Source organism: Coptis chinensis, chromosome 3 (assembly GCF_015680905.1).
Source record: "Coptis chinensis isolate HL-2020 chromosome 3, ASM1568090v1, whole genome shotgun sequence".
Taxonomy (NCBI): Eukaryota; Viridiplantae; Streptophyta; class Magnoliopsida; order Ranunculales; family Ranunculaceae; genus Coptis; species Coptis chinensis.
The window spans coordinates 48,622,534-48,641,158 of NC_141458.1; positions in this window are offsets into that span (position 1 = coordinate 48,622,534).

Consider the following 18,625-nt stretch of genomic DNA (forward strand, 5'->3'; position numbering starts at 1 on the left):
AAATACAAAGCGACAAAGGGAAAGAGATATGGAGGTTACATAGATCTAGATATTCGGATGAAGTTATGCATGATCGACGATAGAATAATGACAAATCTTTTATTATCACGAATCTTGTGACATTCCATTCACGCTTCAATTCCAAACTAAACGCGAATCGAATGCTAAAATGATCGGCATTAAAAATGCCATCCATCGAATATGAAGAAGGCACCTTCAACCTTTTTTTTTTTTTTTTTTTTTTATTTTATTTTTTTTTTATTTTTATTTTATTTTTATTTTATTTTTTTTATATAAAATGTACAAGTGGAGATGAACGTGGCAATGTACAAGGGAAGATGTATGTGTCATTATACAAAAGAAGCGTGACAACAACACCGACTATAAGAAGAAAATCATTACAAGAAAATCGGGCAACTGTCATGTCGGCTCTCAGGGCGAACCCAATCCACCCGAGGCGCGGCTTAACCTTTTATGTTTTGGGGGGGCCTAGGGTTCGGGACGGTACCATCCCTGACCAATGTGCAATGGTCTAATAATAATATTACCCTTAGTACATATGGTATATCCTCAAACCGCCCCGAACTGTCATCAAATAGAAAACTATTCGGGGTTGGCCTGGTGAAATCCATTGCCTGTGCGAACGTGGGACTATCCGGTGTTGTTCATCATGACTCTCTTTGTGCACAATGCAAGGGTGAAAATAAAATACACGAGTATATACATGTGGAGTCTTTTAACGTCAGATCCTCAAGACGAATGTGAGTCTTTTAACGTCAGATCCTCAAGACGAATGTGAGTCTTTTAACATCAGATCCTCAAGACTGTGAGTCTTTTAACGTCAGATCCTCAAGCCGAATCCCACCCGGTGGGAGTAACGGACGACGACGAAGTTTATCCTGCTGAGCTGGTGTCAGATAATAATATACCTTATACCGCTCATATCGGATAGTAAATCAAGACACGACGAAAGGTGTTTGACAATTCATACACCACCCCATCCTTCGCGCACGTCGCTTTCGAGCAAAAGTACTGCGACCATTACCTATTCGAGATGGGTGAGATTTACACCAAATGATGAGCTGGAGTTCGCGAGGAAGAGAATAGAAAAGGGAAGAGAAGGAAGGCTGGGAAATTTTTGGTACCCATTGTTTACCAGAAGGCACGTTTGCTCGATGAACAGAAGACATTTATACTCAGTTCTGAAATAGAGTTTTTGTGGACTAAGGTTCCGGCGCTTGCAACCACACACTCTAGGAGCTTTTAGAGAAGAAAATAGAAGAGGGCCCGGCTACCCTAATGGTGTACTTTCCTGGAAAAAAAATACACCAGCGAATCTTTAGTCTTTATAGACTGGATCTTTGAGAAGAGTCTTTTCGACATCTGGAGAACGCAACTCATGATAATGTTTAAGGCGTTGGCCATTTACTTGAAATTCGCTGTCATCGTTTTCATTTTTCAAAGAGATAGCCCCATAAGGTTTGTCAGCAGAGACAGTGAAAGGACCAGACCATCGAGTTTTTAGTTTTCCTGGAAAAATGTGTAATCTCGAGTTGTACAACAAAACTTTTTGACCAATTTTGAATTCTTTTCTTAATATGTGCTTATCATGCACTCTTTTCATGTTGGCTTTATAGGATTTCGAGAGATCATAGGCATCACTCCGAATCTCTTCAAGCTCATTTAACTGCAATTTTCGCTTCTGAAATAAACTTCCTTGTCCTTTAAATCTCAAGAACACAACTTACATTTATCTGAAGACATCAAATGAGTGTGATTTAGAGATAAAGTTATCTCCTTTTCTCTCTTTTCACTTCATGTTTTAATCCCATATCAACTTCAATGTTTTCAATGTTTTTACCTTCATAAGCAACTTGTTTTTTCAATACCCTTTAGATCTAGAACAATGAATAAGAAAAGTTGAAGAAGTTCTTGTTTTTACTCATTAACCATCTTTCCCATCTTAAGATTTAGGATGAACTTCAACTCATAAAATAAACTCACCACAATCTACTAATCTTCATGCCACCCCTTGGGTTATTTACATATGGTGCTTATTGATAAGAGCCAAAAACTGTAGTTTTAACCTAACAATAATACTTTTAGACCAATTATGCGAGTAATAAATAAGAGTTAATGCTAATTACGTGCTTTTATATATTTCAGGCATTGAAGTCAATTATGTGTAGATATGTGCCACTTTGGCGATAGAAAGGAGCAAAGGGTTGGTTGCTAAGAAGTTATGGGATTAAAGGCCAAGACGGGTAGAAACAACACACAAAAGTCAGCAGAACTTCCGAAGATCGTATCTTTGGACTCAGGCCTCGGAATTGGGCGTACCTTATGTCAAAATGACCGGCTCGGAAAGAGCTTTCCAATGATCCAAAACTTGACCTAATTAGAAGAGCAAAAGTGGACAAAAAGACTATTGAAGTCAAAGCCAACTGAAAAGGGCCTTGTGGACTGAAGAAATTGGGCTTTGGGCTCGATTTTCGGGCCCAAAACATGGACCCTCAGCCCATGCACGAAAATATGGATCTGGTCTCCTCCATTTCCACACACAAGACTTAGCTCTTAAGTATCAATTAGTTTAGGTTAGAAAGTAGCCATTAGAGTAGTCATTAAAAAGCTTAGTTTTAGATCAAGTTTTTGGATTTAATTAATAAGTTTCCATTCCATTAATTAGTTTCATTCCTTGTTTTAGATTAGTTATTTGAATCATTGAATATCATTCATTAGATAAATAAAATAGTTAGTTATTGTTAAATTCTATCTTGTTATTTAATGATTGTTTAGATTATTGTTATTTAATGATTTCTTAGTGTTAAATTAGATTTCAATTATTGTTTGGTTCAATTTAATAAAGTTAGAATTTTTATATTATGTCTTATTCAATTTCATTTGGAAATGATAGTTTGATGAATCGAGGTTAAACCTCCATTAGAGGGGTTTGATGAAAACTTGATTTTGTTAGCTTAGAATGGTTGTAAGAGTCTATTCAACTCTAGAAGGTCGTTGATTCACCATGAGAATGGGTGGATGTCCTCACATGCTAGTTATGAATTGGTAGAGATGTCATGTATAATTATGGATTAGAACGACCAATTCTTACCATAAGAACGTAAGAATTGGATTACAACAAGTTATGCTAGTTTCTTAAGTTCGATTTGAGGTGGATTCAATTCCCCCCTAATTCTTATTCTAGATTCAAACCTTAGTATTCCGTAGCATTTCGTAGTATAATTCATAATTCTTTCATTGACTTTGGTAGGATTGATAGTCGTAGGAAACTTGAATGTTAAAGAACTAGGAGTGGAACGAATCTTCTATTCTATCTCTACTTCAATAGTATCGAGAGTAGAAATCTTTGATAAGTCTAGTATAAGTTCAGTTTTTAGTTTTACTTTCGTTTAGAGTTTCATCGCTTTATTCATTAGTAAAACTAACATTTTTTTGATTATCAAATGGCGCCGCTGCCATCTTAGTTGCCTTTAGCATTGCTTTCTTTAGAATTGTTAATTTTTCAAAGTCCCATAACCCACTCACCCTTGTTTGATTTTCACTGTGGTTGTCCATTTCAGCACTGGAAATTTTCCTCGAAAAATTACATGGAGCGACCCGCGCCCTGGGTAGGCATAATTGAAGCGCGACCCGCTCCCAAGCGCCTTGAACTTTACTCTTTGGCTGCTCACCTTGCCAAGGCAAAACACGAAATGCCCCTGGACTGGGTCGCTGGACTTGAGGTTTTCCCCTCGAAGCTACTGCGCCTACCAAGGCTAAATTGGGCCGCCCTGCAAGAGCACTGGAACTCTAGCTCAAACCTAAAGCTACCTACCTACTTAGGCTTATTTAGGTTATTTATTACTTAAGCCCTCTGCTGAAACTGCCCGATTTCCACAGGTTTGTTTCAAATTTCCATTTCTTCATAGTTTTCAGTTTTTAACTTGTTATACACACTGAGCACACATAAACAAGACGCTATTTATAAGCAAAGCAAGGAGGCATTCAAGTACTTTTTTCTTCCACACCTCGCATATGCTGTTAGAGGTTCATACTAGCATATTAGGATTGTTTGGAGTGTTGTTGTGTTTTGTTAAGATTGGCTTAGCCTTGTATGAGATTAAGGTCAGGCCGAAGAAAAATGCCTAACGTAATCAATCGGCAACGTCAACAAACATGCCTTTCTAGTATACCACTGACTATACCTCTAACTAATATACCACACATACCACCTGAAGTAATGGCTGAAGAAAGAGAGTCTCCTCTCTTTGACTTTTACAAAGCCTTGAATGATAGCCCTAAATCTTGCATCGTTCTATCAGACCTAGTGGGGGATTTTCGAATCGCCTCAAATATATTTAATTTGTTACCTGTTTTTCATGGTTTAGACCATGAAAAGCCTTATCAGTATATGTGTAGGATTGACCAAGTTCTTACTACATTCCACCATCCTACGGTTAGTGCTGAACAAATTAAACTAAAGGTATTTCCCTTTACTTTAGCCGATAAGGCGGCGTCTTAGTTAACTTCCCAAGAGCCAAATTCTGTGGACTCGTGGGCTAAACTTGTTCAACTATTTATGGAACATTTTTATCCACCACTGAAGATCGATGAAATGCTTTCCAAGATTCATTTCTTTCGACAGAATCCTCATGAATCATTTTCAGAGGCTTGAAATCGTTTCACCGATCTACTTATAGAGTCTCCACACCATAACTTTGCAAAAGACACGCTAGTTCGTGCCTTTTTCAAGGGACTGTTACACCACCACAAGGAGGTGCTTGACATAATGAATGGGGGCATACGTAGTTTCCTAAGTAATGGAGCCACAGAGGCTTATAAATTTTTAGAAGATCAAACTAAGCGTAATGATAACTGGGGGGGTAGTGACGATTTCTCCCGTTCCGCTAGTTCTTCTACAATAGTTAAAGCCGCCGGTATGTTTGAGATGAAACCCGATACGAAACTTAAAAATTTAATCGAATCTCTAACTAAAAAGGTAGAGGCTATTTCTGTTCAACAAACGCTGATCCTCGTCATGAATGTCAACTCCAATCCATGTAATTTCTGTTTGAGTCTAGAGCATCCCGACTCCTATTGTCCTTTCGCCTATGAACAACAACAGTCACAATAAGATAATGTTTGCTCGATTAATAGTTTTCCTATTCCTAAAGCCCCTTGGAGACAACATCCTAATTTCAGTTGGAGAAATAATCAACAAGTAACACCTCTAGGGTTTAATAATCAAAATGTTAGGCCAGCAAACAATTATAACCAAGGCCCACCACGACAAGGTCAGGGTAATTATAATTATAACAACCAAGCTCAACCACGACAAGGACAAGGTCAGGATAATTATAATAATTATAATACTAATAGAGGTATCGTTCCGGTAAATAATAACTACCAAAATCCACCCATTAATAATCAACGTGACATAGTTCCTGCACACAACCAGTAGCAAATACTACTCCACAACCGGATCGTTTTGATACCTTTATGCAATCTCAACAACAGGTTAAACAAGCCATCCAACTTTCCTTACAGCAGTTAGCTCAAGAGAAAGTGCAACCCAAAGGTGTGTTTCCAGGTCAAGCGATAGCTAATCCTAAAATAACAAACACAGCCTTTGAGGTAAATGGTAATACTTGTATGGAAAGTGAAAATGTAGGTGAGCTAAATGCCATCTCCACTCTCCGTTCTGGGAGAGTGGTTGATAACAAAGTAACTATGCCTATAGTTACCCTACCAGTTGTCCCTACACCGAAGATTGTACTAGATACCGTAATAGAAATTGAAGAGCCTACCCCTATAAAGGTACCAGTTAAACCACAACCTAAGAAACAGAAAGCAAAGTTTAGACATCCAGTTGATCTATACGCTAACTATAGAGAGAAACCACCATTTTCCCAAAAATTAGCTATGTTAAACAGGGATACAAACTTCGACGAAATTAGGGAAGTTTTTAAAAATCTAACGATAAACTTACCTTTTCTGGACGCAATTAAAAAATTAACTCACCATGCTAAGTTTCTCAAAGAGTTATGCACTAAAAGGCGTAAGACAAATATTCCTAAAGACGCTTTTTAACTGAACAGTTTCCAACTTTAACGGAACACAATGGAATCGTTAAATACAAGGACCCTGGTCGTCCTACTGTACAATGCACCTTAGGAGATTCCCACATGACGACCACTTTACTAGACTTAGGGGCGAGTGTTAACTTACTCCTATATTATCTATACAAACAAATAGGTCTACAAGAGATGCAACCTACTAAAATGACGTTGCAATTAGCGGATCGATCTATTAAGTACCCTAAGAGCGTGGTTGAAAACGTGCTTGTTAAGGTCTAGGATTTCTACTATCCTGCTGATTTTGTTATCCTCGATACAAAAGTCGCTAACGACTCTATTCCGATCATCTTAGGGCGTCCCTTCTTGGTGACTGCCAACGCGCTTATAAACTGCCGCGGTGGTTAGATGTCTTTGTCTTTTGGCTATCTTTTGGTTGAGGTAAATGTTTTTAAAATGATGAAACAGTTACCAGATTTGTCTATAGATGGAGAGGTTAGCATGATCGAGAGCTTAGCTCAAGATTACTTTAATAACACATTTCCAGAAAACCATATGCATAAATTCTTTTCTTTTGGAAGTTCAGATTTTGTCGATGACTCCTACATAGAGGAAGTCAACACCATCTTCAAGTATACATAAATCATAGACCCTTTGGTTGCTCCAAATACAGAGTTTGAAGACTTGCTGCCTAAGCAAGTATTCATTACTCAAGATGAGGACTCTCCAGAAGCATTTATCGATATTCCTTCCACCCCGGTGCTTAAACCTCTTCCTCCTGAGTTAAAGTATATTCAACTTGATAAGGATGGTAGTCATCCGGTAATTCTATCTTCTCTGTTATCTAAGGAGGAAGAGACACAGTTGATCAGGGTGATTAGAGAACATCGTTCTGCGATTGGTTGGTCCCTAGCCGACATTAAGGGAATTGACCCTAATGATTGCACTCATCGTATCCATTTAGAGGATAACACAAAGACTTCCCGTGAACCTCAGCGTTGTTTAAACCCTGCCATGAAAGAAGTGGTCAGGGAAGAGGTCTTACGGTTACTCAATGCGGGTATCATATACCCAATCTCTGATAGCGAATGGGTAACTCCCATTCATATAGTTCCAAAGAAATCAGGGATTACCATGGTACGTAACGCTAAGGGTGAATATGTTTCCACGCATGGTCCTATGAAATAGAGGATCTGTATTAATTACAGACGTTTAAATGGCATGACACGAAAGGATCATTTTCCTTTACCCTTTATAGATCAGATGCTTGAACGTCTAGCTGGTCATGCTTTTTATTGTTTTTTGGATGGCTACTATGGCTATTTCCAAATTATTATTGATATTGATGACCAAGAAAAGACTACCTTCACATGTCCTTTTGGAACATACGCCTATAAGCAAATGTCTTTTGGCCTTTGTAATGTTCCTGGTACCTTCCAGCGGTGTATGCTTCATATATTTAGTGACATGGTAGAGCGTTTCATGGAAGTTGATAAGAGCCCAAAACTGTAGTTTTAACCCCTTAATAATCATACTGTAGACCAATTATGTGAATAATAAGTAAAAGTTAACATTGATTACGCGTTTTTATGCATTTCAGGCTTCATAGTCCATTATGTGCAGAAATGTACCACTTTAGCGAGATAAAGGAGCAAAAGTCAGCAGAACTTCCGAAAGCCGTATCTTTGGACTCAGACCTCGGAATTGGGCCTACCTTATGTCAAAACGACCGGCTCGGAAAGAGCTTTGTAATGGTCCAAGCCTTGACCCAATCAGAGGAGTAGAAGTGGACGAAAAGTCTGTGGAAGCCAACTGCAGCTGAAGAGGCCTTTTTGGACCGAAAGAATTGGGTTTTGGGCCTGATTCTCTGGCCCAAACCCTGGCTCCAAGCCCATGCACGATTTTTAGATCTGGATGTATAAAAACAAAAGCTTCATTCTTTGTTAATGGCAGTGAGGTTAGGAAGCTAATGTTAATGGAGTTTAGGGTTAGAAAAAGTTAGATCTAGATTACTTAATTACTTAGTTTTCATTCTTTGTTTTAGATTAGTTATTTAAATCATTGAATATCATTCATTAGATAAATAAAATAGTTGTTATTCATTCAACCATATCATTGTTATTTTTTATTAGATCAATAAAGTTAATTATCTTTATTCACAATCTTAGTTTTAAATTCAGTTTAATTTAATTATGTCTTATTGTTATTATTGTTCTTGTGTTGAGAATGGTAGTATAGAAATTTCACATCAAATCATTACTCTCACCATTGTTCCTTTTGGGTTTGATTAGTTGAATTCTATTAAGTCTTGATAGATTGAGAGTGGAACGAAATCCTTACTCGTTGTATTGCATGATTATGTTTTGAGAGTAAGAATAATTGATTTAAACGTAAGAACGGTAGGATTACGTATTAGTGTTCTTGTAGCATTAATATTTAGCATTTCTACTGTTTTTACGGTTATCAAATGCATTCTTAATCTCGTTCAAGACAAGAATTCAATTGCTTGAATCCAAGGGGCATCCCCCATTCTCTACCCACCCACCCTTTTAATTTTTCATTCTTGTTTCTTGAATTTTCGGAATTGTTCACTGTTTCAGGCATAGGGGCTGCGGATTCACAGAGAAAAACACTGCGGTGAAGGTATTTTTAAATTTTCGAAAATTCTGAAAATATTCATACATAATATTTAATGTGTTGTTGATTTACTAGAATATTTTCAGATTTTTCAAAGTTGGTTTACCTTGTGAAAAATATACGATATTTACAGTGCTGCATTTCAGTTTTCACACCGTATGTTCTTGAAAAACAGACGAATAAGGTTACTTAGAGAGTTCTAAAAATTCTATAATTTTTACAAGAGTATGTATCCTAATCCAGGACTTTGTAGTAAAAATTTGATGAGTTTTTGATTTGTTTTGACCTCCTAAATAGTAGAGTGTTTCCAGTGTGTTTCTGCAGTGTTGCAAACACTTAATATCTGGAACACCATCCAATAAGGAGAGGTTGTAGACATCCAATTGCTCTAAATTTTTTACCGGAACAACTAGAATCTGTCAGGAGTCTCCAGTAAAAATTTGGAAATTTTTGGATTTGTTTTGATGGGTTAACCATTCGGTTGTTTGTATTGTGTCCGAAAACGGTTTCGCAAACTTTGGAGGGCTGTAGAGGGACTTTCACTGCTCCGATCGATCTGAAATTTTACAGGCTACTTGATAGACGTCTTAGCAAATTACTGTAAAAATTTCATATTTTTTGGAGTACGATAAAAGGCCTAAAACTTGAAAACCCTGGAGCGCGACCCGCCCTTAAACACTGTAATTTCAACTTACCTTGAGCGCGCCCGCGCCCAACCCGCGCCCTACAAGGAAAATTCATCCGAACAGCCCAATTTTCATAGGTAAATGCATATTTTTTATTCCTTAAAGTTATTAAGTGTTTCTAACTTGTTAAATACACTTAAATCAGCGATACAAGGCGCTATTCAAACGCCGCGTAGCAAGGAGGCATTCGTGTACTCCTTCTTCCACTCCTCGCCTCTTTACGTGGGAGGAGTTTTAATTCTAGTATAATCAGGCTTGTTTTTCATAGAAATAAATACAACACACCTATCTAGAATTTCACACACTACACTTGCATCAATGGCTAAAGAACAAGAGACTCCTCTCTCTGATTTTTATAAAAAGCCCTAAACGATGGCCCTAAGTCGCATCGTTCTTGCACCTAGTGGGGATTTTCAATCCCCTAATATATTTAACTTGTTACCGATTTTTCATGGTTTAGACCACGAGAAGCCTTACCAGCACATGCGTAGGATAGACCAAGTTCTCACTACATTCCATCATCCTAGCGTAAGTCCGGATCAAGTTAAACTTAGGGTGTTTCCTTTCACCCTAGCCGACAAGGCGGCGTCTTGGTTAACTGCCCAAACGCCAAACTCTGTGGACTCATGGGCTCAACTTGTTCAATTGTTCATGGAACAGTTTTACCCACCACTGAAGACAGATGAAATGCTTCACAAGATTCATTTCTTCCACCATAATCCTCATGAATCCTTTTCGAGGGCACGAATCGTTTCAGCGATCTTCTCATTGAATGCCCGCATCATAATCTTGCGAAAGACACGCTTGTTCGTGCTTTCTTCAAGGGGCTTTCACATTATCATAAGGAGGTTCTAGATATCATGTCTGGGGGTAGTTTTCTTAGTAAAGGAGCCTTAGAGGCTTATACATTCTTAGAAGATCAATCTAAGAGGAACAACAATTGGGGAGGTAACGATTCCTCCTTCCTCTCCTTCTTCCGTAAGGTTAAACATGATCCCGAGCTTAAAACTCTTATCGATGCCCTCACTAAAAGGTAGATGCCATCTCTGTTCAACAACAACCCACTCCAGTCATGAACATTAACTCTACTTTCGTTGTAATGTGCATTTGTAGTCTTGAGCATTCTCGACTTATATTGTCCTCTTGTCTATGCACAAACACCACCACCAACCATCACACTTCAACCAGTTAACTCAACATCAAGGACAAGGGAACTTAGGTGACCGAATAGAGCTTTTGTACCCATAACCCGGAACTATCAACATCAAGACATGAACGCCAACAAGCTTTAATTCCAATACAACCATCTACAGACAAAGTAGTAGTGACCTTGTTGGAGAAACAAAATCAAATTATGCAACAAAACTCAAACTTAATGAAAGATCGGATGATCAAAACTCTAATATGATGAAACAAACAATGCAAATGATGCGATCTTTGTGCCAAAAGGTTATTGACATGTCTTCTAACCAAAATAATAACCAAACCGGGCGTGTTTCCAAGTCAAGCGATTACCTAATCCTAAGTCAACAAACACCGCCTTTGAAATAAAAGCGGTTTATTTCTTGTAATGGTAATATAAACCAAGGGGACCTACAGGCAGTCACTACCCTTCGCTCAGTAATGCAGTTTGATAACCAAGTGACTATGCCTAAAGATTACCCGCAAACTAAAAATGATACCATACCAAATACTATAATAGAAACTCAAGACCCTACAACTGTAGAATTACCGGTTAAACCACAACCAAAAGGAAAACATTACAAGATCCAATAATAGAAAGTGAAGACCCTACACCTGTAGTAGAGGTTCCAATATGGATACCTAGATGGAAAACGGATAGAGATAAAGCAAAGCCTAATAATACTTTTATCCCTTCGGTTAAAAATAGCGATAAAGCACCATATCCCCAAAGACTAGTTGTGTTTAAAAAATGACGAGAATTTTGATGAGATTAGGGAAGTGTTTAAAAATTTGACTATAAACCTACCTTTTCTAGAAGCTATAAAAAGTCTACCCTGGACATGCTAAGTTTCTAAAAAGAGTTGTGCACCAAGAAGAGGAAAACCAACATACCCCCACGAAGCATTCTTAACCGAACAATATCCCTCTTTATCCTAACATAACGGAATTGTTAAGTACAAGGACCACGTCGTTAGATCTCACGTTATTATGCACCTTAGGTGATACCTTTATAACAACTGCTTTTATTAGACACGGGAGCGAGTGTTAACTTACTCCCTTTTATTTATATAAACAACTGGGGTCTAACAATACTTCAACCAACCAAAATGACTTTGCGGTTAAATGATCGTTCTATTAAGTATCCCAAGGGTGTAGTTGAAAATATTCTTGTTAAAGTTCAGGATTTTTACTATCCTGCCGACTTTGTTATTCTCGACCACGAAGTTGCTCATGATTCCATTCCCATCATCTTAGAAAGCCCTTTCTTGGCAACCGCCAATGCCCAAATCAATTGTCGGGATGGCTCAATGACTCTTTCTTTTGGAAATCTTTCTGTAGAAGTTAACATGTTTAGACAAAAACAGGGACAACTAGGTTTGCCTATAGAAGGAGAAGTGAAGTCCATTGAGAGTTTTGTACCTCACATTAGTGCGGCTGACACTTTAGTCCCCACACTAGTAGATACCCCTCTTATGGAAGAAGACAAGGATCACAATTTCTACTCCCTAGACGTAGATAACATCAAGGAGGATTTACTTCGACTCTTTTGCAACCCTTCTTTTCCGCCTCGCGAGTTCTCTCCTATTGACATCCATTCATCTCTTGGCCATGGCGGAAGAAGAATTTTTTTCGCCCTCATCCCAGTGATTCTTCTTACCCACCTATTGAGGAATGTCTTGCATATCTCAAGGCCTCTGATGACATAGACCTAAGAACACTAGTTGAACACCATTCACCCACCTCACATCCTCATGTCACTCATTCACCTTCCATCACGAATGTTCCTCAAAGCCTCTACCTTTTCAAAGAACCATTGAGTTTGTACTTGACCTTGGTGTTTCTCCTATGCTTCATAACTATCTAAAACCAACTAGTGAAGAAGTAACACCCAAGGACAAGCCACCTGACACTTTTTCATTTTTTCCATTTTTCTCATTTTTTTCTTCTAACACTTATCCACATTCCAAGTATTTTCCAAAACCATTCATTTACTCACGATCATTCACTTGGACACCTTCTTATTCAACTAAGTTACGTCGTAGAAAGTTTTGGAGCTTGATTCTGTTTGGTGGTGCATTCCATGTTAACTATTTATGGAAAGATCCACAATTGTTTAGATTATTGATATATGGGAAACTGCATGTAAATACATATATATCACTTTAAGTCTAGGGAATCTAACTTTAAAAGACCCACGTTTTAAAACAAATTTTTTACAAACCTGTTTTCAAAAATTTGTTTGGGGGTGGGGTGTTTGGTTTCCATTCTTGATCACTCAAATTCCTATTCTTACCCCCACCTCACTCCCTTGAAGAGTAGCTAGATTTCTTCTTGTTTGTTGTTTTGATGTTGTTTTTTATTATTTTTAGTAGATAGGATGTTACGTTGTTAAATTCCGTAGTTAACTTTGAATTTGGTAGTTAAATGTTGTTTGAATTTCAATTTTAATATAATGTTGTTCTTTTCAAATTGTGCATGGATTTTAGTGTTAATCCCACCTTCCCGAATTGTTTGGGGGTGGTATTATTTATTATATCATGATTTGTAGAAGATCCTCCATTTTAGAGTTTGTTTTGGAGTGAAGGTTGAGAATATTGTCATAATTGGCATACCTATGATTAGATGTGGTGGTATGATGAAATCTAAGAGAGTTTAGAAGTTACTATTCTAAACCAAGTTTAAAAGATACCAGGGTTGTTAGGAAATCAAAACTATGGTTAGTTTCCGTTTTCGGGTTTGGCAGTTTTCTATTTCCGGAAATTGCCTTAAAACAATTTGGCAACTTGCCGATTCGTTTTGGAAACCCAGAACCTATTTAAACTTCCATCATTCTACACTCACAACCCATACTACACCCCACAATCATCTCTCACCTTTCACTCCAAGCTTTTTCTGCTTGTTTTTCTTGTAAACACTTTGTTTACGCACTTACGAAGGCCCGCCGCACCTCGAGAAAGTGCGCCTATACACGACCATAAATTTTTTGTCGAGGCCACGCGTGCCAAGCAGAGCGCTGACTCACTTACAACACCGTAAATCGAAAAATCTCACGAAGCCCAGCTGCTAAAGTTAGAAGCGACCAGGCTCAAACACCGGAATTTCTAAAATTTCAGAGCGACTTCAAGCCACCTATAATGAAGCCAGCGCCGCGCCTGACTTCCGTGGACCGGAAAAATTCCAGTTTTCTACGGGTAGTTTCCGGATCATTCACAGCTATTCCAGAGCGTAATTTTGAGATGACATCTCCTACATTGATACCGAAACAATCTTTCAAGATTTGTTTCAAAGCACTACTTATGGTGCTTGGTTTCAGGTGATCACACACGAATTTATGGTTCTTGCAAGCATTTGTTCTTGGACTTGCCATGCCCGCTGAAATACAAGACCCATGATGCTATTGGGTAGATAATATTCATGTCTACACTTATGACTTTTTTTGCATGAGGCTTATGGGTCCGACAATTTCCGTGTAGAGGACCAAGGGACATATAATGTAGCCCTTGGTAACTTGTCCCTTAATGTGATACGGTAATGTTCTTTATCATGCTAAACATATTAGGGGAGTGACATTTTTCTTCTCGTGAATGATGCCACTTGCGCCGTCTTCCTTTGCTTTTAGCCACGGGGCGTATGTGCCATGACCTTCCCGAATGTCTAGTTTAGCTCGAGCCCATAGCATGACGCATAAGTACCTTCTTATGCCTGTTTTAGTTTGTCGTATTATGCTATGTTTCTTCCCTATTTTTTTATGCCTGTTTCACGGATTGGGTTGGGTCGAAATTGTGAGACCCACCAATTGTATTATCCGATCTTTCCGAATGACTTGGCAAGGGTGGAGGATACAACCATCATCGGGTTGCACCTTACACCCCATCCGACCAAGTGGCGCTTTAATAGGTTAGCAATCATAGATGATAAATGGCGTGAAGCATGGCAAATTATCATGGCATGGCAGATTTGTAAAGGAACCTCACTTCTTTATAGAAGAGGAGGATGATGAGTAAACACCGGAGTGGAGGTAAGTTTTTAGTTTCAGTTAATTAATGCGCTTATGTCCCAAGCAATTTAATTGCTTAACCCCATAATGGGTGGAACTCTTAAAGAGAGTTCGCTTTTTTTTTATTTCCTATATTAGTATGTTCTAACCTTGTTTTGCGATGTTCCGAATTTCACGCATTTCCATGGTATTTTTCTACCCTCTTTATTTAAATGCTTTGAGGACAAAGCATGCTTCTTGTTTGGGGGCATAGAAACACGTGTAATTAAGGCATCCGTTAGGATATAGATATGTATAATGTGCACTTGTTTTCTAGTTAAAATTTCAAAAATTCAAAAAATATAAATAAAAAGTATGCTATACACTTAGGAATATTGGTATTGTTTTCTTTCTCCATGCTCTTAACAATCTAGAAGTCTCAATATTTGTTGCATCGGAATAATTGTTAGAAACTTAGGTTAATATGTAGGTAATAATCTTTGCATCTATCTATAAATTTATTACATGAGTATCTATGATTGTTAGCAATAAGTTTCTCAAATCTAGGCTAGAGTACTTATTCTACAAATCCTGTGAGAATATAGCCTAAAGCTTTATATGAGCCCGAAACATTTGAGAAATGACACAAGGGAGAAGTAAAATCCGGATAGAGAAATCACACGCCCACTTGCTTGATCACTAAACCATATCCTAAGCGAGAATTTAGGCCCTCTTTGGATCGATATAGCCAGAATTCAAACCTATGAATTATTTTCCAAATCGCCCCCTCCGAGCCTTTCTTTAGCCTTCCATAAACCACAATTCCTTTACCCTTTACAAAACAAAACAAAATAAAAATCAACCTACCCAATTTAGAATAAGTCTGAGAATAGAATGAGGAAGAAAGAAGAAGAGAAAAACCTGTGTAAACAAAAATTAGTTAGTTGCTTCAGAAAATAAAGAAAAGAAGTTTCCATCCAAAGAGAAAAGAAAAAAAAAAAAAAAAAAAAAAAAAAAGAAAAGAAAAAAAAATAGAAATAAATAAAAACTCCAAAAAAATAGAATAAAAGGGAGTCAAAGGCCAAAGAAAAGAAAAATATGGCTAAGGATGGAAACAAAGTGTAGAAGCAAAAAAGCAATAACAAGGTTTTCTCTAGTTACATAATATGAAGACTCTATTATCTCAGACTTGTCCTCTAGAATATCCATTTCCTTCCTTCTTAAACCATCTCCTAATCCCCGCAACACCTAATAAAGACCTCTAGCTCAATTAGGAATAGGTTAGTGTGATAGTAAGTGGCAGATGTGTTTGATCGACCCGAATCATTGAGATTGTAAGGTAAAGGGTGCCCACCGCATTGGAGAGTAAATGTGGAAAAATCAGAGTGGTTTTTGTCTTGACATTTATGTGAGGACCTACTTAAGGACGCTATTCCGAGGTTTTCAGAAACGGACTGCTATTACATTTCATAGTATTACTCATTGTTATATGTTTATTTTAGATGATTGATTATTATGCATATATTAGCTTAGGGTTCAATTGGGTTATTCTTATGTAATTGCTAGAGAGATATAGATAGTTGAGCATGAATAAGGAAACAATAGTTTTATTTCTTAGTCGTTGTAGTATAATGAAGTTTGTGAGTACCTTCACTGGAAAACTCTCACGAGGCTATAACTTCGTCCACTAGGGAATTCCTAGTGGTTTAAGGCCTTGTTGCATATGGTCAATGCAATCGCTTTCAAATAAACGAGAGTAGTTAGAACTCCATTTTGGTCACTTATTCTAATTTTCTCATATTTGCTTGAGGACAAAGCAAAATCTTTGTTTGGGGGTGGTTTGATAAGAGCCCAAAACTGTAGTTTTAACCCCTTAATAATCATACTGTAGACCAATTATGTGAATAATAAGTAAAAGTTAACATTGATTACGCGTTTTTATGCATTTCGGGCTTCATAGTCCATTATGTGCGTAAATGTACCACTTTAGCGAGATAAAGGAGCAAAAGTCAAGAAACTTCCGAAAAGCCGTATCTTTGGACTCAGACCTCGGAATTGGGCCTACCTTATGTCAAAACGACCGGCTCGGAAAGAGCTTTGTAATGGTCCAAGCCTTGACCCAATCAGAGGAGTAGAAGTGGACGAAAAGTCTGTGGAAGCCAACTGCAGCTGAAGAGGCCTTTTTGGACCGAAAGAATTGGGTTTTGGGCCTGATTCTCTGGCCCAAACCCTGGCTCCAAGCCCATGCACGATTTTTAGATCTGGATGTATAAAAACAAAAGCTTCATTCTTTGTTAATGGCAGTGAGGTTAGGAAGCTAATGTTAATGGAGTTTAGGGTTAGAAAAAGTTAGATCTAGATTACTTAATTACTTAGTTTTCATTCTTTGTTTTAGATTAGTTATTTAAATCATTGAATATCATTCATTAGATAAATAAAATAGTTGTTATTCATTCAACCATATCATTGTTATTTTTTATTAGATCAATAAAGTTAATTATCTTTATTCACAATCTTAGTTTTAAATTCAGTTTAATTTAATTATGTCTTATTGTTATTATTGTTCTTGTGTTGAGAATGGTAGTATAGAAATTTCACATCAAATCATTACTCTCACCATTGTTCCTTTTGGGTTTGATTAGTTGAATTCTATTAAGTCTTGATAGATTGAGAGTGGAACGAAATCCTTACTCGTTGTATTGCATGATTATGTTTTGAGAGTAAGAATAATTGATTTAAACGTAAGAACGGTAGGATTACGTATTAGTGTTCTTGTAGCATTAATATTTAGGATTCTATTATTTTTACGGTTATCAGAAGTGTTCATGGATGATTTTTCTATCTATGGAGACTCTTTCACCGAATGCCTGTTTAAAGTTTTAACACGATGTGAAGAGAAGAGTCTCGTTTTAAATTGGGAAAAATGTCACTTCATGGTGAAAAAAGGCATAGCACTAGGTCACATCGTATCTATTGATGGCATCGAAGTAGATAAGGCCAAACTAGATAAGATAGCGACTCTACCTATACCATGGACTGTCCATGATATTAGAGCCTTTCTAGGCCATGCAGGTTTTTATAGGCGTTTTATCAAAGATTTTTCGAAAATAGCTAGACCCTTAACTAATCTGCTTTTAAAGGAGGTCATCTTTGATTTTAATTTTAACTGTAAACAGGCTTTTGAAACTTTGAAAGCCGCCTTAACTTCTACACCCATTATACAGCCTCCCGATTGGTCTAAACCTTTCAAACTCATGTGTGATGCTAGTGATTATACAGTTGGTGCTGTCTTGGGATAGAAACTAGATAATAAATCCACTGTTATTTATTATACTAGTAAAACTGTAAACGATGCTCAGAGGAATTATACAACTACTGAAAAAGAATTCTTAGCTGTCGTTTATGCTTTAGATAAGTTTCGTCCTTATTTGGTTGGTTCTACGACTCTAGTTTACACAGACCATACAGCCCTTAGGTACCTTCTCACAAAGAAGGATGCTAAGCAGAGATTAATCCGATGGATTCTTCTCCTGCAAGAATTCACATTAGAAATAAAGGACAAATGAGAGGTCGAAAACGTAGTTGTCGACCACTTATCTCGACTTACAAACGAAGATGATAGTGATTCTGACTCCATACCAGACTCTTTTCCGGATAAGCATCTGTATGCTATTTTTTCTGCACCATGGTATGCTGACATTGTGAATTATTTAGCATCTGATGTTATTCTTTATGATTGGTCAAGAAATGAACGTAAAAAGTTCTTGGCCAGAGTTAAGCTATACTACTGGGATGAGCCCTACCTTTTCAAGTATTGTGCAGATCAGATTATTCGTCGTTGTATTCCCTAATGGGAATATAATGAGGTTCTCTCATTATGCCATGACAAAGAGTGTGGTGGCCATTTTAGTGGTATGAAAACAGCTGCTAAAATTCTTCAATGTGGGTTTTATTGGCTTACTCTCTTTAAAGATGCCCAAGTGCATTGCAAGATGTGCATTCGTTGCCAACAACTTGGGCGAATCACGAAGCATAATATGATGCCATTGAATCCAATCATGGTGGTA